General features: G+C 38.1%; 1 protein-coding gene across 1 annotated transcript in view; it reads right to left on the reverse strand.

The window, feature by feature from the left end:
• Nucleotides 1–23564, reverse strand: part of LOC148424032 (fibroblast growth factor 14) — a 101967-nt gene that overhangs the window by 62301 nt on the left and 16102 nt on the right. The gene's annotated exons all lie outside the window — the stretch shown is intronic.

Raw genomic sequence — 23564 nt, forward strand, 5'->3', positions numbered from 1 at the left:
TGGCCTTTTAGAATAAACACCCCCAATTACAAAACCCCATAAGACTGTGGAGAAAACTTCAACAGAACTCTTGTGGTGATGATGGAAGGGATGACTCAAGTGAACCATAGCATAGATAATAGCTGCACCGCCAAGCACCAGTAGCAATGGCAATAGATGCAGCTGCAATAGCAGACATGCAACAGACATTAAGATCAAGACATTAGTGGTAGTGTGACAACAATAATTGCTGCTGCTGTTGTAACTGTGACAGAGGCGTTGCCAATAGCAATAACGCCAATAACCATAGTAATAGATCAATAGTAATAGTGATAGAGGAGCGGAGGCAACCATAAAAGAGCTAGCGATCATCAGATTTCTAGAAAAATAGCATCGTGGTAGCAAAAGAGAATGTAACTGCACACATAGCTCACCGACAAATTAACATGAAATAATGGTTTGTAAACCTCTTTAAGAAGTTCATTTCAAAGTCTAATTGCTTTTACTATTGGAAAAAAAAATGTGTAGGAAAATTAATAAATACTTCCCCTCGCCTTGCCTAAATTAGATTAAATCTACTCCGAGTTTGTTTGTTTTGTATGTTTGTGATGATCCAATAGTCTTGTGAAGATTTGAGGGGTTATTTGTGGGCTATGCTAATGGTGCCTGAAGAACACAACAGGAATTCATGACTTTCAGGACACAGTGCAGCTTATTTTTACTCCAAATTGGGCAAGAATAACTAGCCCAGCTTTTGGCAACCTTTAACATTAGTTATGGGCTGTAATATCGCTATATTGCAATACAAAGTGGCGCAATACGCGTATTGCAATACGCCGCCGTTCATTTCCAATCAAATGTTTCCATATTAAATCAAATGGGAATTATTAGATGTCAAGTTTCGTTTAATTTTGTTTGTCTTTTATATGCTAAGTAAGTTTCGTAATATGAAGAAAAAAAAACAGTACAGAAGGGCCCGCTGAGGTTTTACTGTACAGTGGACACCCGTGTTACAGTGTCCCTGACTTACGTTATTCTCGTGTTGCGACGTGAAATACTGAGTTTTTTCATTCCCTCTTTATGGTATTTTCTCGGTTTTGCGACCATAACAACTGTCATGACCCGAGGGGATTGGCTGTATTTGTGCTGTTTCATCTTTATCTGTAAGCGTTTTTAGGTAACTAATTTTCGGTTGCCTTTCATGCAACGCGTCACTAAAATTCTGGTCTGTTATTGGTCGGCGTCGCCTTACGGAGATGGTGGTCTGCTATTGGTCGGCCTCACTTGTTTCAAAATGGCGGAATGGTAAAGCTTTGTTCGATTGTGGGTGGTTACATAACCGTATTTATTGTGCATATTACTGCTTAATTGAAGTTGAAAGGGCTAGCCATGGTTCCCGAGATTGCTAGTGATCTTAAAAAGAGAAGCAAGAAGATGATTTATATGGAAACAATGCTGGAGATAACTCTTATTAGGGAATATGGGAATACAAGCGACACTCAAAGCTAAATAAATCCTTTCTATATGTTTTATTTAGGATAGTTTCTGATTGCATACATGTATATTATAGCTATATACGTAGCACTTACTATACTATTTTGGTGCCAATTTTTAATACGTATGTACAATTTTGATGTTTTTACCTGGGGTTCTAAACGCAATAGCTATTTAACATACAGTAGGTCAGGATTGCCCATCATACAGTGAATTCGCCTTACAAGCCCACCCCAGAACGGATAAATATCGTAACTCCGGGGCCCCCCTGTATTTGATCAATTTTAACAAAAGATGTCACTCCCTCCAGTTATTCAACAACACGCCTTTACAAAGACTAAAGTTCATTCATTCACACACACGCACTCACACATACACACGCACATATTCTTACACTAAGGAACACATTTCCCACTATATCTGGGCTGTTGTCTGTTACTTTGTACACAGTTGTCTCTTGTTTATTTTTCACCCTCTTCATTTTAAATTCGAATTTTTAAACCCACCCTGCCTCCCTGCATTTGGGTCCACCCCTTCCTCACACTGTCCTTGTCATGCCGACCAAGACAACAGTAGCTTCACTCATTAACTTCATTAGTCATAGGCTATAACATAGCACAGTAAAACACTTTGCAAGTTGATGGTTCACTCTTTTTTTTTTTTTTGGGGGGGGGGGGGGGGGGGGTATAAAATTAAAGAGCATTATAGAACAAAAACAAAAAACAAGCATTTTAAAGCCAACACATCACAGTTTGAGCTTCACCCTCTTTAAATAACACGTGGTCTTTTACGCGTGAAAATGAAGTAATTTAATGATTCACAGACGCTACGGTAACTCAAACCTGACAAGGATTCAGTCAGCCGTCTCACTATAATAATGGCAACCACTAACAAGTGTTGAGTTTGCTAAATGACAAGCAGACAAAACAACAAACTTACTCATATGCCTGCATTTGCGTGATGGAATGTAGCAACAAAATGAATTAAGCCTAAATGGAATGACTTTGATGGATGGAACACGACAAAAGGCACAGCCCCAAATGCACAAATGCATTAAATAATGCATTCTGAGGTATTTTAAGACACCCAAGATGCAATAAATTCAAACCAGCTAAAAAAATGCTACAGTGGAGCTTCAGATCTTCACAAATGCCTATCTTCGTACTGCAGTGGTACATTAAAATTAATTGTAATTGTTGTTCTTGGTCATCTATCTGCTCGCTACTTCCTGGTCCAGTGGTCCAAAACAGAAGGAATTATGTTTTTTATCCATCCATCCATTATTTTCCACTCATCCGGAGTCGGGTCGCAGGGGCAGCAGTCTCAGCAGGTAAGCCCAGGCTTCCTTCTCCCCGGCCACCTCGTCCAGCTCCTCCGGGAGGATTCCCAGGCTTTCCCATGCCAGCCGAGAGACATTGTCTCTCCAACGTTTCCCGGGTCGGAATCTGAGCCTCATCCCGGTGGGACATGCCTGGAACACCTCACCAGGAAGGCATCCTACCTAACCAGATGCCCGAACCACCTCAACTGGCTCCTCTTGACATAGGTGAGAGCAGGAACGTAGATTGACCAGTAAATGCTAAAAAGTACCCCATACTCCCAAATCACCACCCACTCCGCAAGGGACACGATCAAACGTCTTCTCCAAGTCCAGAAAGAAAATGTAGACTGGATGGGTGACCTCCCATGCACGCTTGACAACCCTGCCAAGGGTGTAGAGCTGGTCCACTGCTCTTTAGCTAATACTAGTGCAAACTTGGTTGACAGCTGACAGGCGCTAACCGAGTCAGTACACTCACCATTATCCTACCGTTTTTGCTTGGGCCCGGTGTTGTGCCAGTGTTTTTCCTACCACCACGAGTTAAGATGACATACAGCTGTTCTAATATTTAATAATGGTGCATCAAATGAATTATAAAATGTTTTCACATACCACCTGCAATCTTCTTATAGACTACGGCATTGTTGAATTAAAAAAAACATTTCTACATATGTTTGAGTTTTCCTACCATGTGAGTGTTCATGGAACGCTCATCAAATGAGCTGCTAAATGCTGGTGAATGCAGATAATGCTTTTGTTTCCTTGGGCACTTTTTCCACCTTTTTTCATAAAATTGAAAATCCAAACATACAAATAAAGTTCTTCCTTCCAAGCAGAATGTATGCACAACCCAAAACCCATACCAATACTGAATTGTTCTTCTCAATGCTCTTGTGACTCAGCCAGGCATCATAGATGTCACTTTTACATTTTAAGTTTTTTTCTGAAATTTTGGAAGTGGAATGGTTTGCGTCTGACCCCATCTGCTTCACGTCAACATGCAAACGGCAAATGCCCATTACGCAGAAGTGACTTTGTATGGACCTTCAGTGTGGTCTGACACTTCCTCATTTTGACACTAAACAACATATGGGCATGAATATGCCTACTGATGGCTAAATGCGTAGCAAAGCTGGAGTACAGCACGCATACGCAAATATATTTAGGTTTAAATAGAATAATTTGACACACCTGAGAACACATCCATAACAATAGATGCTATATCAAAAATTTAAGCTTTATAAAAACAGACTTTACTTTTGACTCTGTCCTAGATGCACAGAGAATATGAAGTCTACATATATTCAATTTTTTGTGATATAAAAATATGATCAAGGTTAACAAGGTCTACATTTACAAGGGCCTTTACGTCATCCATTTGAAAAGAAAGTAAAATCATATGAGGTAATGTGGTTGCATGTGTGTGCACACCCTTGTAGATGGAATGCAGCTATGTTTAAAATTCACCAAATACACTCAAAATCGTTTTACATGAGTCAGCCAACACCTGCGCCATTTAAAGTACCTCTGAATAACCCCACATGAATTTCAAATGTTCAATTAGGCTTTTCCTGCCTCTATATAGAACTACGGTATTCATAATTACTTCCACCTTGTCTGAGGTCCCAGCTGAAGAAAACCAGCCCCAAAGAATCACGCTGCCACTGCCGCACTTTACTGCAGCTATGGCGTTCTTTTGATGACGGTGTCAAACATAATTTCATCATTTTGACTTCTTCAAATTGGTTTCATCACATCATAACATTTTCCAAACAAATGGGTAAATGTGGAGTGGTACCCATGTCAGGATAGAGACAAAAATAAGGTACGAGACAGATCATAGGTTAGTACCAAATTCATAGTACAAATAAATAAATGAAATAAATAAAACACAAATGAATTGCATTAACGGGGTGAACCTAATGAGGACAGTATGAAAGTAGGGATATCAGATTAATGTGTTCATTGTGATCAATTAATTGCAGTCATAGTTTAAGTGTTATTTGTTTTATTCTAATTAAGATCATTTTTAATCTCTAACTTGTGATGATGATATCTGTTTTTATGTATAATTGGGTTTTTGTGCTTGAGTTCTTAAGGTTTTAAAAACAGAGGTCAATTACAACCTTACTGAATTGACTGTCATTGTGTTTGAATAGGCTACTGTTTGCGTGTGTGTGTTGAATGTGTGTGTTGGGTGTGTGTGTGTGTGTGTGTGTGTGTGTGTGTGTGCGCACGTGCGTGTGTGTGTAGGGGGGGTGTTGGGGGTCAGGTTTGAGCAATGGAGGAGCAAATGAGATTTGCCTGTATTCTAGGTGATAAAATTATCTGGAAAGAAATGCTCAAAAAACAACTTTGCTAAAGGTGACATGCAATCTTTGTATCGAGCTTGCTTCGCACAGAAAAGCTGCAAATTTACGTAAATGCAAAGCATCCAGGTCCAACTGCAACCATGGCTACAGTAACTATAATGTAGTGATCCATAGCTAAGGTTTCAGTCAAACTAAACTTGAGAAACACCTCGTGTTTCAGAAGGTCTGTGATGGACAGGATGGACAATGTTTCATTTTAATGGTACTTGCTAATTATTTGGCAGAACTCCATGGATAACTCTGCCCCATATCCCTTTGACCACTCAATTTAATTCTTGCTGATAAACACGCTCTATTTTAAATAAATGCAAGTTGGTTTGATGCATGTGGCAATATTTGCCAATTTCTGCATTCAGTTGAAATCTATTCAGTGTGAGCAAGATCCATTCAAACATCTACCTGTCCAATGAGCTACACCGACGTGACCTTATCTTCTCTCAGCCTCAGCACTTACGGCCCATAAAAAATAGATCAGAGCTACGCAATTTTGATGACAACACCATCTGTTCTCTGCTTTTTTCTGATGTGACAGACAAGACATATAGACAGGGGCCTCTCATTCAGAGGAAGGAGAGAAAGCAGCTGTCAACACGTGACGTATTTACATGCGAGTAGGCGATGCCGCCTATAACCTCAGGAAGGCTTCTCACCTCCCGGGTTTCAAGACATGATCACAGGGTGTCAAAATGGCTCATGGGAGTCACCCACTTATGTGACATACAGTATAGTTTACAGAAAAAAGTATGCTGAACCGTACACTATATTGACTGTAAAATAATCTCTTTGTTTTTCTTTAATCTATATTTTCATTGTTTTCTGGAAATACAATATAATATTAAAAAATAACACATTTCATATGCATATGTTGATTTTGTTTAATTAATTAAGAATTCATAATGAATTTTATATAAACTAATTCAGCTCACTCATTTGTCCAAAATTAAATGTGGCCCTTAAACATGTTTGCCCACAAAGTCATATTTTGTCAATGTAGTAACATATATATATATATATATATATATATATATATATATATATATATATATATATATATATATATATATACAGAACATTTATTAACTCTACAGGCAACACTTTAATTAAGCAAAGTAACAGCCATCCAGCCATACGTCCATCCATTCCTTAAGCCATTAATCCTCAGTAGGGTAAATGCACCAGTGATACAAATATAAAGGGAAGCTAACTCCTGCAGAAAGGCAGAAAGGCAAACTGATTACAGACAGAATGATGAGGGAACCGAAAAGTGTTTGCAAAGCAATGCAGTAACTTAGTCACGTTGGTAACGTATTGAGTTCAAGTACCATGATAATGATAGCATCTGTTTTGTAAATGTGTTTAATGTGTTTAATGTTACATACTCTTTCCCGTATGTCATCTGTCATTTGTCATATGGCATTTGTATTGCTTAGCTTTCATTTCCGTGTAAAACCCGGCTTAAAAAATGGGTGTAGCATTGTCATATGGTGCTTCCTGATCCTCTGTTTGTGTCTACACTCACCGCACTCAATAAACTACATGTGTGTCATCACAGTGGGTGTGTGTGTGTGTGTATGATGAGCAAAAAGGAGGTGAGGAGGCAGAAAAGGTTAAGTGTACACAAATACATCAACGCGTGACTCAGGTGGAGAAGAAAGTGCAGTGGAAAATGGCTAGATGGTGACTAAATGATACGGCAAGCAGACAAAAGGTGTAAAGATATATCGGCTATCGATAGAAAATTGTATCAAAAGCTGTAACCTGCTTTTTCTTTCCATGTCTGCACTGAACTCTCTAGCGCAATGATTGCCTGCCTCTCACACACCCACTCGCTCCACTCACAAAGCTGCTCACGTGGTGGAATGATTGGTCTGTGTAGTTTCTGTGTTGACCAGAAAAGGTACATTTCCCCAAAAGTTGTTCAGGTCATGACAGGAGTTCATCCAAATATTGTAACTTACGGTAATTCATTTACTGAACTACAGATATGTATTGACGAATCTATTGGGGGCATCTATTTTTCCATACAGAAGTGATTTGAAGGAAGTGTTTGTTTTAATTGGATGACAAGTGAGTGACCAATAGGGGCAAAAGCTTTACTTGAAAAAGAAAAACAAAAAAAACATCTCGTGCTGGTGGTGTTGGGGTGGATCGTGCATTCTTGTGAACACACAAATTTACACTGTCACTTTCCCATGATGACAGGTCTATTCTTAAAGTTTCTGTATGCAACACAAGTGGGAGCTATTGAGTGGTGATGAGTGGGTTTTATTTTTGGGTGAAAAACTAGTGTCAGAGGAGCTGCTGAAGGTGTTGACAGAGACGCCTCATACAGACATACTGTGCTCAAAAGTGTTGGTTTCTGTAAATATGTTTAGAAGAAATTTAGTCTGACTGAAACTGGATTTATGATACATCTATGCCTTGACAAACAAGATTACCTGAAGTCATTCTTATATCTCATTGTCAGGTCAAGTTATTAATGTTACCAGATATCAATGTCTTGCCAATTTATTGGATGAATGCTTGCATTTTATTTTTCTATTTTTTTTTACATTAAATGATTAGAGCATGTGTCTCTATCAAAATCAAACAAGTTGTTAAAAGTTTTATTAACATTTTTTAATATATGCTTTATATTTGATATAAATTCATTGTAATTTCGAAATACAGTGGTGCTTCTACTTGTGAGACCAAATGTACATGTTAAAATTTTAAAAAGTTAAAAAAAAGAAATATATATATATATATATATATATATATATATATATATATATATATATATATCACGGGGGTGCGCGGCGGGTGTGAATGCCGGCATGGTTGCGGAGGAGGAGGACCCAAAAGCAGGGGAGCGTCGGGACAGGGGGTTGACGAAATCCATATTTATTAACTCAACGTACGGGAACAAAAGCGGGAAAAACAGGACGGCAAAAAACTCGAACTAAGAGCGCAGGCAGGCTGGAAAAACAGAAAACAAACACTACGGGCAGGCTGGCAGAAAAACACGGCGCTGATGGACGAGACGGGACTACATGATGACTATATGATAATGACAAGACAAGACAATGATCCGACAAGGGCTGTAACAGAAGCTAGGTTTAAATACATTCACAAACTAATCAGAAATGCACGGCAGCTGGGCAGGAACAATAGGCAAGGGGAGCGGATTGGAGGACACGAGGGGCAGGTAACGCGGACAGGTGGACTAAATCAGAACTAACGCAGGGTGACACGAGGGGAGCAGAAACAGGAACTATATACGTAAACAGAAAGGAACAGAACCCCTCAAAATAAACCCACAACCCAAAATCCAACAAACCATGACTATATATATATATATATATATATATATATATATATATATATATATATATATATATATATATATATACATTCTAATTAAGCATCACTATGTACAACAACTTTTACTATGCTGAACTGCACAGGCTTTTGAAATGATTCACCCAAATACATCCATCCCAGAATGCATTAACGGAAAGCACTTTGTTTCTGCCCGCCAGGCACCAACTTTCTGTTTAGGTTCTGGTTGTATGCTGGTGTCGCGAAAACCTCTCTGAGAAGCAATTTTCTACAGCTTATTTCTACTGGCGTTTGATCCTGTTTTGTTAAAAAAAGAGGTTAAAAAGTAAAAACAGAAAACATACAGTATATTACCTGTATGTGACTAAGTGCACAAAAACATGTATATTTTATCATAGTAAAAAAGACTCATTTTTATTGGTCAAGATGGATGTTTTTTGACAGAACAAGGTTTCACTCCCATGTAGAGCTCATTACTCTCAGTGTAAAGTCTTGCTAAATTCAATCACATGAACAAATTTATAATAACTGGTCAAATAAGAGCTGTCATTTCCAGCTCCCCAGCAGCCTCAACGAGCAACTAATTTGCTTTGTGCTCTTTTCTAAAAAAAGAAGGCGGTTTTAAGATCATTATAAATTTAACGAGATCAGAGTGCAAGAAATGGTTGCTGTACTATATTTCTGTTGTAGCGAAGCGTAGACAAAATCTACATGCACACGCACTTTTACAAAGTTGCTCCAAACACGACAAGTGTTAGAGCGCTTGCTTTATATTTGATGTCTGACTTTGGAACACTTGGAATTTATGAGATCTTAAGTCCGGTATGTTATGTAAAACCAATGGCAAAAAACGCAACTAAACCAAGGACAGTGAATCACTAATAGCAAATCTTTATTAACAATCCATTCCCTTGTTTAAATATACAGTACATGGCAATGTCCAAACTGGGTGATAAAATAGTGAATCGAATTTTTCCAGGAAAGGTCTCGCCAGATCCAGTAAACGGTGAAAGAAGCTGGTGTTTTCCAAGAGTCCAGCCATTTATCCTGTGGTATTACAATGTCCAGTTCTTTCTCCCAACGATGTTTTACATAGTCTGTGTATAACATATTTAGAGAAATGATACTATGGTACAATATACTTATTAGGCCTTTGCAAATTCCTGAATCCAAACCATATATCATGTCTTATATTAGGTAAGCATTAGTCAAAGGTATCAGCTACCCTCCATAAAAAATACCTGACGAGAATTTTTTTATTTATTATTGTTATTACTTTTTTAAAAGACGAGAATTCTCATCCATGGTGCAGAAAGAGTTAATGTCATTAACACGTCATCCTCATTTAAGCTTATTTTGTACTCATCTCGTCCTATTGAAATACCATTTAATCCTGCTTCCTGACGGACTGCCTGGGCCAATGGTTCAATAAATCAATTGAAAAGACTCGGACTAAGGGGGCAGCCTTGTCGACAGCCCCGTTTGAAGGATGCTGAGTCAGAAAGGCTACCATTAACCATTAGTCCGAGCTCTCCCTTAAAGATAAGTTGAGAAGCTTGGTCATCCTGGAGGGGCCCAACGTTGAGCTGCTGTTCCTCCACATTGAGAGGAACTAATTGAGGTGGTTTGGGCATCTAGTTAGGCTGGACGAGCTTGACGAAGTGGCATGGGAAAGAGAAGTCTGGGCTTCCCTGCTCAAGCTGCTGCCCCCGCGACTCGCCTCCAGAATACAGTGGTAGAATATGGACGGATGGATGAAAAACAGATGGATTGTGCCTACTGCCAGCATTTATTATGGCATCTAGCAAAAATTAGCCACAAGCTAACAGTGCATGAATGGCCCCAGGAGCAGTCCGATTACTTTTCAAAGGCAGTTAAATTTACGTGAATGACTTGCTCTCGTTGATACTGACATCCTGAAACGCTTGTTCTTGCTTATTATTAATCTGCAGACATTGGTGCTGACTATCAGAAACGTTGGCATTCTTACTGGTCAATCTTAAACAAACTAAGCTACTTCAAATGTGTGTTCAGTGGGTCTGGCGTCTCTTCCTCTGATGACCAAAATGAGAGCTGTCCAAACTCTCACAAAAAAAATGTGGATTGGCAAAAAATTACAAACTTAGTTACTAATAATTAAGTATAAATATGTGTGATTTGAACTCTGTGTTTGTATTGTTTTTTTTTGTTTGTTTTGTTTTATCAAACAAAAGGATTGCTTTAATCTAATTAATGCCAGAAGACTTAATATCTTCAGCACTACTGGAGAAATACAGGATGTTGTTTACTTTCAGATCACCTGTGGTGATCAAATTTGGCAGGTAAGACAAAGACAGTTTGTAAACACTGCAAAAAAAAATATATTAATAATACGCCGACCACCTCAGCTAACATGCATTTTATTGCTACCCCAGCTGCAGCTGAAAAATGAGCCTGTAACAGAAGTGACTTTCCTTTGTTTAAATTCAGATTTGCATGCAAGAATCAAGATGTTACTTTTATTGCAGCCTGCTCAATATTAAGAAAATATATTCCAAATACTAACCACTATTTTATGTTAGAAATTTTACAAAAATCGTGTGTCGTCCTCATTGAGTCAAATAAGTCCCATCCCATGCCTAATAGTTAGACCAAAAGTTATTGAAAAGAACTGAAGGGTCGAAAGTAAAATAAATAAATAAAACTGGAATTGAAAGTCATTAAAGGGAGTGTGTATAATTCATAGCATGCGCCTGTGGGAGCTTTAGGGACATTACGGTAAATTCAGCAATAAACGTTCTTCCTCCTGTTCTCCATAGCTATAACCCCCCCCATGTAATATAATTTAATGATAACTAGACCTACGATTAAATTTAAAACATACTGTTGGTTGTTAAGAACACATTTATTTGCAAGTTTTTGAAATGTATACTACTCAATGTATTCACCTTTAATGAAAAATCTTACACAGTGTCACTTCAAGGGTTTAATTGTCCACCAAACATAAGAGTGCCCCAATGGTTATTTAAGCATGTTGTTCACCATACACCCAGTCAGCCGCGTTTCCATCACATCAATAAGTAACACATCCCTGCGCCATGACAACACCATTATGAATATTTCACTTTATTGTTTTTCAGCATTACACGCTGTTAAATACTTCATGTTTTATCACAGACGTCACACGGAAAGCTCTGAAACAATTCCAACAGCCTCAAGAGCTCAGAATTTGTCTAATGTGTTGAAAAGGGAACTTTAAGGTGCCGATCAGCAAACAGTCAGAGCATAAATAATTTAGAGAATCCTGTAGAACTGCTAACGTTATATGCAGCTGAGATTGTGCAAGTCAACATTTGACCCAAGCGTTTGGTAAAATCATGCCTCTACGTTCAATTAACTGAGATAGCTGTTTTAATTCTTTCGTTGGCTTTTTTCTCGTCATCAGGAAATAAGTGTTTTATTGTGTAAATTTCTTAGTATTAACAGTTGTTTCTTGTTTGACTCATGGGATTTCAAGTGTTGCACCATTTGTCTTGCACAATGTTGTCTGTCATTACACCATATATTTATCTCATTTATACCAATAACAGTGGGCCTTGATATAATATCTCTCTCTAATGCAAGTATGTGATGTATTGAACTACCAAGAAGAGAATCCGTGTCATGACAGTATTTTTCAGTGATGACCACATCTATAATTCTATAATAAAATAATCCAGCATATACAGCCATAATTAATAGATATTTGTTTTAAAATAATTCAGCGTAACTTGTTTGTAGAACGTAACATCGCAGTTTTGCCTTGGTGCCATTACCCCTCAGGTGTCCTGCCGCTCCACTTTATTTGAAATTCCCAAGTAGTGGCTCAGTGTATTTATACTGCGGCAGCACTAATAAGATCAAACATACAACAGCAGAAGGTTCGAGGTGGCACTTTTCTGAGGAGCTCAGCATTAAAGACTGGCACAGTGCAGGGAGCGCGTAACATAAAGGACATTGTTGCATTACTGGGCGACCTTGTCTTAGTCTTGCCGTCAACATTGGTGCCAACCTCAACATCGTAATCGAATAAAGAGCGGTGCGAATCAGTAAATCGGACAAGCGGCTTTAGTATGAAAAGCAAAACTGAAATTAAATGCTAGCAATTAATCAAATAGGCCAAAAAAAAAATGGTGATAACTCCACTTTGTATACAGATGGCAACCAAAAATAACCATACCATGAAAAAGGTCAATGGAGAATTTGTTGAGATGAAAGGTCAAAGCGGACCTCGCATACCGCAGCAGTATGTGGAGTGTTGCCGCACTTAAAACAGAAAATAACCATATGCAAAGGCCGTCTTGACTCAACAGGTCCATTGTTCTAGGTCTGTTCCCTTGTGGCCAAAACGCTGATTATGGCTTTCCTTAAAGAAGAAAGTAGCACATGGTGGTTCCAAAAAGAAATGAATGCTACATGTAAGTTTTTGCTGCTGTAATAAATTTTACTGTGAGATTCGTTCATACCTGTTGTTTTTTGCTCATGTCTTGTAAATACAGTTTGAACCTCGGAGATACTTTGTCCTTTTTACCGCGGAACATTTTGGACTCCAAACATTTTTGTTGGGACCCAAAGTTTTTTAATATTGCAAGTTCCGGGCACCCAACAGTTTTCAGAGGTAAAATGAGCACTAGAAAAAAAAAAAAAATATATATATATATATATATATATATATATATATATATATATATATATATATATATATATATATATATATATATATATATATATATATATATATATATATATATATATATATGGCTGCTGGCTTACGAGTGCCTATCCCAGCCATCTTCATGGAAAAGGGGCAGGGGACACCCTGAAGTGGTTGGCAGCCAATTGCAGGGCGCACAATGAAACAACCATTCACATTTCCAGTCAAATCCTATTTAGGACAAATTAGCATGTCCAATATACACTATCCAGGAGGAAATGACAGGCCCAAAAGAATACATCATGGTGATGGCCCCCATGAACAAATTCCTCTGTGAATGCCTCAAACCACAGAAGCCCAATAAGGAGAAGGAACTGAGTGGGCTGTCATGGTGGAACAAGCTCCTCTGTGGCATGTTCCACCATCAAATTGAGGAAGTGGCCAACATCAATAAAGCATACCAGTGGCTGGAAAAGGACAGCACAGAAGCTCTAATCATGGCAGCACAAGAATAGGCCCTGAACACAAGATTAATAGAGGCCAGGCCACATCAGAGAGTATCCCAGGTGTAGGCCCCTGAGACGGTACAGCACATCACATCAGGATGTAAGATGCTGGCAGGCAAGGCGTACATGGACCGGCATAAGCAGGTCGAAGGAATAGTGTAGTGAAACATATGTACCCAATATGGATTGGAGGTCCCAGAATCAAGACGGCAAACGCCTCCAAAGGTGATGAACAAAAAGGCCAAGATCCAGTGGGACTTCTACATCCAGACTGACACACTAGTGATAGACAACTTGCCTTATATAGTAGTGGTGGATAAACATCAGAAGACAGCAATTGATGGATGTAGCAATCCCGAATGATAGTAACATCCAGAAAAAGTAACATGAAACGCTGAAGAAGTACCTTTTTCCGATAAGTGCACATATGCATAAGAGCTTAAAAAGGCATACAAAAATATCAGGCCTATCAAATCATGTGCACCCACACCTGTAGGACATTTTCCTTTGATAAGCTATCGTTCATACAAAAAAAAAGTAGTCTTAGACTGGGAAACAAATGGTGTCGATTATATGTAGATTTTTGCTTTGCATGCCTGCCTGCTGCCAATTCCCCGCGAATGGCAGTTGGCAGTAAAAACCGAAAAAAAAGTAAAAACCGAAACTGTGTCCTAGACCAGGATCCAAAGAAAATATTAAAAAAAAAGCACACAAGGACTGAAGGAAAAGACCACAACTGAGCGTATGACTTCAAAATAAGACACAAAATCATTATATCATGTTATTTATTACTTTCAGAATCTACTTGAATAAAACTAGGATGAATCAGTGTAAAATCAGATTCATTTTGCTACTTCTCATTCATCCTTCTATCAACATAAAATGGTAAATGCAGCAAGAAATTGCTGCTACGCAAATCCAGCATAGTGTGGTTTCAATCATTTACAAGCATGACAAGCTGCTAGGCGGCAGTAGTGTCGCCAAAATCTGTCCAATCAAAAGGAACTTCCGTCTCTGATGTGTCCAATCATAAAGAACCTCCGCCTCTAACATCACCGGTATCAGCGTGAGTAACACGAGGCTGCATAATCTCTGGTTCAAGCTTGTTACACGCAACCACGAAACCGATGGATTGGGCAAGTCTCAACTTTAGTCGGAGGTTTTGAAAGATTTGGTTTTGATGGGGAAAAAAAAAACCCGGGCACATATAGCAAGTAGGCCAAATTACAGGCAGTTTACAAGAACATATATATATATATATATATATATATATATATATATATATATATATATATATATATATATATATATATATATATATATATATATATATATATATATAATACATCTAAATTGAGACAGTAACTGACACCTGAATTAGATATAAACCAAGACGGCTTAAAGTGATGTTTGAGTGCAGGCAAAACGCAAAGAATAAACTAGAAAATGAATTATAGTAGCTTCTATTCTGCACTAGCTCAATTCAGATTTGTGAATTGAATGTGCATATAAATTATTCAACCTTAGTCAGACTAAGTTTGTCTATTGAAGAACTTCTGTTTGTGTGATGGGCATACCATCCAAGCAATTCATATTACCACTACCTCTTTGCTACATGTGAGCAGTGGATGAAGATTATCGGAGTGCTGTTGTTTGCTTTGGAGCTCTTGACCTCTGCCAGGGGCGAAGATACTGCGACAGAAACTTAGCCCCTGTGCTTCATTGATTGACAGTAGAGACTCTTCTCTCTGTCAGTGAGTCATGTGATCCTCAGCGATAACAGGACATCACCTTAGCTGTCTGCATTATTTACCTCAGATAAGGCAGTCAGTTTTTTATTTTTTTATTTTTTTTATAACAGCCTTAGCCTTACAATGAGAACTGTTATGACTTATGTTACCATTTTAAGTCTTCAATTATGCACATGGAGGGGATGTCACCCTCATGATAAATATAAAATGTTGAATGTAATTGATGGCAATGTAATCAATCTGCAAAGTTACTGTAACGATTCTTTCTGCTCACTGTAAAAAGACATACGTCAGAACTGTGTCAACCACCCGAATGGTTGGCCGCCAATGCAAACATGACTAAAAAAGGAAGGTGGGCAGAGAACTACAAGACACCAAACTAATAAAGAGAGCATACAAACCCAAGGTGGTGGATTTAAAACTGGAAAAAAACCAGCAGTGCTTAGAAAAACGCTGAAAATAAGAATAAATATAAACTACTAGGACTGGGGTGTCCAACCTCGGACTTCGAGGGCCGGTATCCTGCATGTTTTCCAATATTCTTTACCCAACACCCATGATTCAAATGATTAGGTAGGTTTTCAGGGTTTTGCTGAGCTTGCTGATGAGGTAGTCATTTGAATCAGGTGCGTCAGACAAAGAAACCTGGAAAATGTACACGATACCGGTCCTCGAGGACCGGGTTTGACCACCCTGTACTAGGAGGACAGAATTGAAGCAAAAAGTAAAAAACAAATTGAAGCAGGAATGGACAAGAGGGTAGAATCACAAGGAAAACAACAGTAAACAGTGAAATTTCTGTGCCTTTCTCATGTGTCTACTACATCAAAATCATGTACTGATGATAATGATAATCACAGGCAGGTGCAACGCAGGAGATTGCCCACCAAAGAGTGGCAAAACAACCTAAAATAACTTCCACATCGGAAAGAAGCAAACTTTACAGAATGTAAAAGTCTCTCTCTCTCTCTCTCTCTCTCTCTCTCTCTCTCTCTCTCGCTCGCTCTGTCTCCCTCTCTTTCTTTGTGTATACCTCCTACCCTAGCTATTTCAGTAGCTCACATGGCATGCACTAAAAAAAAAAAAAGCGGAAAAAAAGAACGCCAGTCATTAAAAAAAGAGCATCAATTGGGAAAAAAAATGTCTGTTGTCGTGTGATGATTTTTATTTTGTGCCCTGATTTGACAGTTTGAATTTCATTTCCCAACAACACCGTGTGAACTTGAGAGAAGATTGCATCCGTCAGCCACATAAGCCGAGTTATGATGTACAAATTTGTATTGCTATATCGGACTTATTCTGACGTAATAATTACGTCATAATAATAATACGACCTAATTATGGTAATGAGACAATCTAGAGGGGTCAGCTGACAGTTAGCAGCCATTCCGTGAGCAACGCATGTTAGCCAAGGTTGTTACCGCATGGTTTTCAATAAAAGAAGCGAGCATACTGAAACAACGTCTGAGCACATACATTACAGTCGCTTTCAAAAGAAAATGATTCTTGTAGCAGACCAGGTTGGAAACTGTGATCCTGCCAGAAAGATCGATGGGAATTAATGTATCCAGAAACTGAACTGACTGTTGCAAAAGATAAGGTGGATAAAAACAGATTCAAGACAATTAGTATATACCGTATTTCTCGTAGTACAAGTCAACCTCACTTACAAGTCGACCGCCCTTTATTTTTACTTCAATTTGTGTGTATTTTACAAAAACACGATTAGTACAAAAACACGGCAAATATCTCTTCCTTTTTAACTCCCAGATATGTGTTTAAACATGCTCATTACTCTTCCATGGGTCAACTTCGGACCCATCCAATTTGTTTGAAGTGGAGGTGTTCGGAGATGATTTGCTGATCATCTTACTTGGGATATTTTCCCAAGCTTTCTTTACCTAAGTGACTACTGTTGTGAGATCAGAGCGTGGAACGTTGCCCTAAGCGCTTACTCCACCCACCTGCCGACCTCCATGCCGGCTTGATGTCTGCTGCTATATTAGAAATTATAACTGTTGACTATATGAACAAGCGAAAGAGTTCATTATAATGTCGGGCTTTTATTGTTTACAGCATTGCTTCAGGTCCCTACAATTACCTGTCAATTTTTTTTTTTTCAAAACTGCTCAACAAAAAACTATTTTGAGCCTTGAATCATACATATTTGATTCAATATACTGCATGCATGTGTTTCCATGTAGCATTTTTATTAATACTGAAAATATTAAGCAAAAATTACAATTGGATTAGTATTGTTGTTGTTGTTGTTATTATTATTGTTGTTGTTGTTATAGAAACATAACAAAACCACTAACTGGAAAATTGTTCAATGATTGCCTCTCGGCATTAAGACGGATCATTACCGTATTAGTTTCCAGCATAGAATTGGAATCTTGTAATCTCATTAGATTTTACATATGTACTGTATGTACCTGGTAAAGTGTCTGATTAGTGTACGGTACATTTGTTTTTAGAGGATTGTCTGTGATGACATTTCTTTCAGTGCTTGCTGGCTGTGCAGCGGATGGATTCAATTTCATTTAAGTGATCTTTCATTTGCTGCTGTCATCTGCTCTCCCCCACTGAGTCAGCAGGTCGAAAGCTGGCTTATGCTTTATATTACACTAGTTGCGTGGAAGTTCATGAATACATTAAGGAACAGAAGTGATTAAAGCCAAGTGTTATATTGTCAATGTAAAATCTCATTAAATGCAACAGTCCTGTCTAATAATTGTTTTTACAAAATTAGTCATTTATCATCATACGTATTCATACAGTCAATCTTTGCTTTGAACCTCTGTCATTAAAGTTAAAGTTGAGGGGTTTACTGTTTCTGAGTCTTTCTGTGATTCATTTCTTTTAACAGCCTACGTGGAGCTCACATGTTCTCTTCATGCTCGTGTTTTTGTCTATCGATTTGAATGTGTGTGTGAATACTTGGTTGTCTGTGTCCTGCTGTGTCCTCCAGTTATGCGTGTCCCAGGTCAGCCAAAACTAGATACATGAAATGTCAGAAAAATACATGTGACAAGTGAATTTATGATGTGCATCACCTTCCTATTATAGCTTACACACAAACAATCCGGAAAACCGAAATCATAAGAAAATTATTAAAAGCATGTGACAGAGGTCCAATAATTACAAAATGTCTTATATAATCCCTCTACATTGCGAATTATTACCCATTGGAGCTTGTACTGCATACATAAACTTGAAAAACATAAAACCACTTGTAATTTGTCTCTTAATTGCAGAAAACACTTCTACGTTCTTATATTTGTTTGGAGCCGTTACATAAAAGTCCCAACCAGCAGCTCGCGGGAGAAGTCGTTATAATGCTATTGAGAGCATCACAAAAGACGGCCTTGGCAGATCGTGACTCCGTTGGCGACGACTGCACGAGCCATCATGGAAGTCACATGGTGAGACATGAGACTTGATGACTGCAGTGAAATGTGAAAACGAGATGTGTAAAAATGGACGTTTAATTTGTATGCTGTTTCATATCTCTTAGGAATGGGAGTACAATGTCTAGTTTCCTTCTGGAGCCTATAGTCAAATAATAATATCAAGAGTGTTGCTCCACATGTATCAGCTATAAGGAAAGCACATTCAAAGGTGTTAACACACAGCCACACACACACACACACACACACACACACACACACACACACACACACAACACTGGGTGACCTTCACTTTTGATCATCTGCGATGAGGTGATCAGTTTTATTGACATAGAAACACATTGCAATGATAACCTTTCTTCAATGAAGTTCATATTATCTACAGTATCTATCATTATGCTTTGCTTTATGCCTACCAAACAAACAGTATGTATTAGCCCGTCCAAGGAGATTGTTCCCAGTGTTAGTTAGCTATTGGAATCATGCAGGCTGATTTAGTGTATGTGAAAAAGTGTAGTATCGGCCAAGAAAAAGATGTTCACAATTTCATGCAGCTCCAGGTATTTTTTTTCTACATTTTATTTAAAATTTTCAGGCAGTTTCACAAGGTTGTACAACTCCAGTCAATGTATTTATACTGCTAACCGTTTGCAAAGCTCCTTAACAGAACTCACCGCTCTGTTCCGCGTTAAGTGCCCTGCGAACTTGCCGCTCCACAGTCTTAGCAAAGGATGTGACCTCCATAGTTGGCCTGCAAAAACCTTAAACCGGGACTAAATTTTACATATCCTTTCCAGCATTTGCCTGCTATTGATATGACCCACTGAAGGAGGCGCCACCTTTTAAGTCGCTCTCACACAAATATTTAAGCTGTCACATGCTTGGAAAGACTCGTCAGCCCCACAAATTTCCAACATGTCCTGCAGATAACCGTGACACCTTCTCAGCTTTCTCCAGGCAATGTTAAGTGGTGCTATGACAGTCACATTGCATGTTTGTGTGAATGTGCTTGTTTCAATGGTGGAAAGCAGCTCAACCTGCATGTTTTCGTCATCATTAAAAAAGTATTTTAAAGCTAGTGTTCAGTGGAGATCAAAAGTTTGGGCACCCCAGGTAAAATTTGTATTAATGTTCAGAAAGAAGGCATGGGAAGATGAAAAACTGGCCAAGTGGCAATAAATTAGCAATGACACATTACATCTCAAAAATATGTATTTCAATTACTATTAAAGTAATAATAATAATAATAATAATAATAATAATAATAATAATAATAATAATAATAATAATAATAATAATAATAATAATATATGGTACAGGATCTGCAAAGGTTTTACTGATGTTGACGTCAGGAAATTGTGATGGCCAAGGCAAACCCTTCAGTTTACGTAATCCAGTGTAGAATTTGAGATGTGTTTAGGATCGTGATCTATTTGAAGAAGCCATGTCCTCTCTTTAATTTCAGTTTTTGACAGACGGTGGCAAGTTAGCATCCAAATTCCACTGAAATTGTATTGAATCAATATTTCCTATGTATTTGTAAAATTTGCCTGTGCCACTGGCTGCAGTACAACTCCAAAGCATAATTGATCCACCCCCTGCTTGTTTGTGCTATATGTTTTTAAAGTGTAACAGTGTACCACAACTCCGGTTTCTGCCAGATCTTTCTGGAAGGGTTGTGCCATCAAACATGGGTGTTGACTTGCTTTTCTCAAAATCCTGCAAGCTGTTCTGCCTTGGGCTTCAAGTTCTTCCCTTCATTTCCACTGTTCCTGATAACTGCCATTTCTTAATTTCATTCCATCAAGGGGTCTGGAGTCTAAAAAAGCTTTACTATAGCCTTGTCATGCTGTGTCTCAGTGTTCTAGACCAGTGGTCTCCAAATAGCGGACCGTAAACTGGTATAGGGCCATGGCCAATTTGTGACCAGGAAAGAGACCCAAAAACTAACCGAATTGAGGAGCATATTTGTCATCCCCTACCACGCGGACCCCGTCGATTAACTTCCAAGTGGCAATATTAGTAGGCGATTATATGATTGATATTCGAGATATTACTTGACCAGCTGAAAGCATACAAATTTACTCAATCAGATGCGGTACAAATGTGCGCAACTGCAGTCTATCATTGTCCAGTTTTTCCTTCTAACATGTTTCTGCAAGTTGCAAATCTGCCACAAAATGAAGGCAAAAGAAGTAAACCAAAAAGAATAAGAATGACTGAATTTGCATCTTTTTTTTTAACTCCAGCAAACCATTTGTTTTGGTCATGTGTTTGTCAATCACACAGTTGTCATAGTGATTAATGTGATAACCCAATCAAAAAGGAATTTAAACAGTTTACTTTCACATTCACGTCATACTGGAACAAGACCTGCATCCTGCTTCCGTGTTAAAATCATGAATCATGGAAAATAAAGTCAGAATACAGCAATATTTGGGGGGGGTGTTTCCAACATAAGACAGCGAGGTATGGACTGCCAACTGATTTTCTGTTTTATTAACAAGGTTTTGAAAACAAAGGTGCTTCATTCAACAATGAATAACCATGTGAAGACGCAAAAGAAAGTGAGTACTGTACTTGCTCATGCAGTCGACTGAAGACGCATTCCATGACCACTCACATGGAGGACATCTCAAAAACCAAAGAGCAATGAGTGGTCGCTGAGCGCATTGAAGAGATTATGTGGAAATATTTCATTATTTATTGATTGACAGGCTAAAATCATAACAGCCGCATGTCAACTCAAGTTGCAGGGGCAGGTATTCAATTTTTCCAAAATTTTACAATACTGGGACCACGCAAAAAGAAAAAAAAAAATTGGATGATGGTGAGTTGCATTGACTTGTTTAGTGCTCTTGAACTGTCATCCAAGATAGCATCTAGCATAACATATCACCACAATCACTGGCCAAGAGATTGACTCGTGATCAAATAGATTATAATTAGGTCCTGGTGAGTATGTATTTTACATTAAATTAACACGTTCATTTTCAGCAAACTTGCAGTGTCCCTGTTTTTAATGTTTAAAATCTTGTCACCTTAAGCTAAGCGCAGACCTGCTTGCCAGTCATGGCTTGGCGTCATCTTCCAAAGATAAAGCTGCTTTGATGAGAGTTCCTTCCCATCGCATGTGTGGCAGTATCTTCAGCACAACATGGAGTAAAAGAAGCCACTGGGCAATGTTTGTCGACAAAAACAAGCAAGACTAGAACCTAGGTCTAAGTTATTGTCTAAAATTTAAAAACTCAGATTTTTTTTTTTTTCATACTTGATACCTGATGCCACAAATTCAAACCACAACACAAACAAACGGATCGCTTTCTTTAGCCAGAGCACAGTCACACTAGCCTACAGTTTGGCGTGAGTGTGGAAGAAACAAAGGCAAGGCAGAAGCTAGACAGGAGAGGAAAAAAGCAATTTTATTATTTTTAACTTGTCTGCACCCCAAAAATTTGAATTGATCCAAAAAAGAAATTAATATTTGTCCAGGACTACTATAAACTGAACATGAACCTGTTGAATCATTTGAAAAAGTGATGAAGTTGTAGGCATGAAAATACATATGGAGTCACACTGAAAGTAGTTGAGAGTTTTTAATAAATTAAGGGTGCAATATTCAATAAACGTGTAAGACAAGATCTGGACTTCTATGAATCTAAAGTACTGTACAATATTAGATTTTGAGAACCATTCAACACTAGTTGGAGTTTTCAACAAATCAAAATGGTGAAGACAATGTACAGTGCTGCTAAGTCCCTCTGAAATGGTGGCGCGGGCCACGCGGGGGGGCGTTAAGCGATGACTGGGGGAAAAGCCCAGGGAAAAGGATTTGTTTTTGCCAAGTATTGGCATCTTTTTTTAGGCACTTTGATGCGCTTTGACTTTTTTTTTCTGCTTAGACCAGGGGTATCAAACTCTTTTTAGCTTGTGTGCCTTGTGGAGGAAAATCTATTCCCAAGTGGGCCTGACCAATAAAATTATGGTGTATATTTATGAACTTTGAAACAACAACTTTTTTTTTTATTACAGTCTAAAACAGTAAAAGCACAACATCACTATTACTCATAAAACATTAACATTACTCATAATCAAAAAACATTTCAAGTTTTTCATTTATTAAAAAAATTCAGATGACTTTTTTCCTTTACAAAATCATCTCACGTACCAGATTAAACCCATTTGCAGGCCGTTATATTATTCACCTGTGGCTTAGGGAAACCTTTAACCTGTATAAAAGCAGAAAAAAAGAAGTTAACAGTTGTTGGAAGTTGTTTTTTTTGTATTACTTTTTTCTTGTGTCAATGTTAAATAGGATAAAGTTTTAGGTGTACTTATACAATTTTGATGGATAATAATCTCACTTAGGGTCAGCGTGCCAAGTGTGTGTGTGTGTGTGTGTGTGTGGGGGGGGGGTCTCGTTTATGAGAAGGGGCTTTGCAATTAAGAAGTACTGTGCTAAATGAAGACAGCAGATGTTTTTATAATTGTAGAAAATGTTAAGTCCTTAATCAATTTGGTTTATGCATTGTAAATAATAATGATAAAGTAATCAGTGACACAAACATGTGTTTAAAGAATATTTTTAGTCTAAAGTTAATTAAACATGAGTGTTTCCATAAACATAAAAAAATATTTTTAACCCTGTATATTGTATGGTAAAAAAAAAATATGTAATTTAGACACTTGCCCACCCGACAATTTATTTTAACTGTTTTCTACAATGGAAAGTTTTTTG

This window comes from Hippichthys cyanospilos, chromosome 5, assembly GCF_059441005.1.
Source record: "Hippichthys cyanospilos isolate Australia breed blue-spotted pipefish chromosome 5, RoL_Hcya_1.0, whole genome shotgun sequence".
Lineage (NCBI taxonomy): Eukaryota > Metazoa > Chordata > Actinopteri > Syngnathiformes > Syngnathidae > Hippichthys > Hippichthys cyanospilos.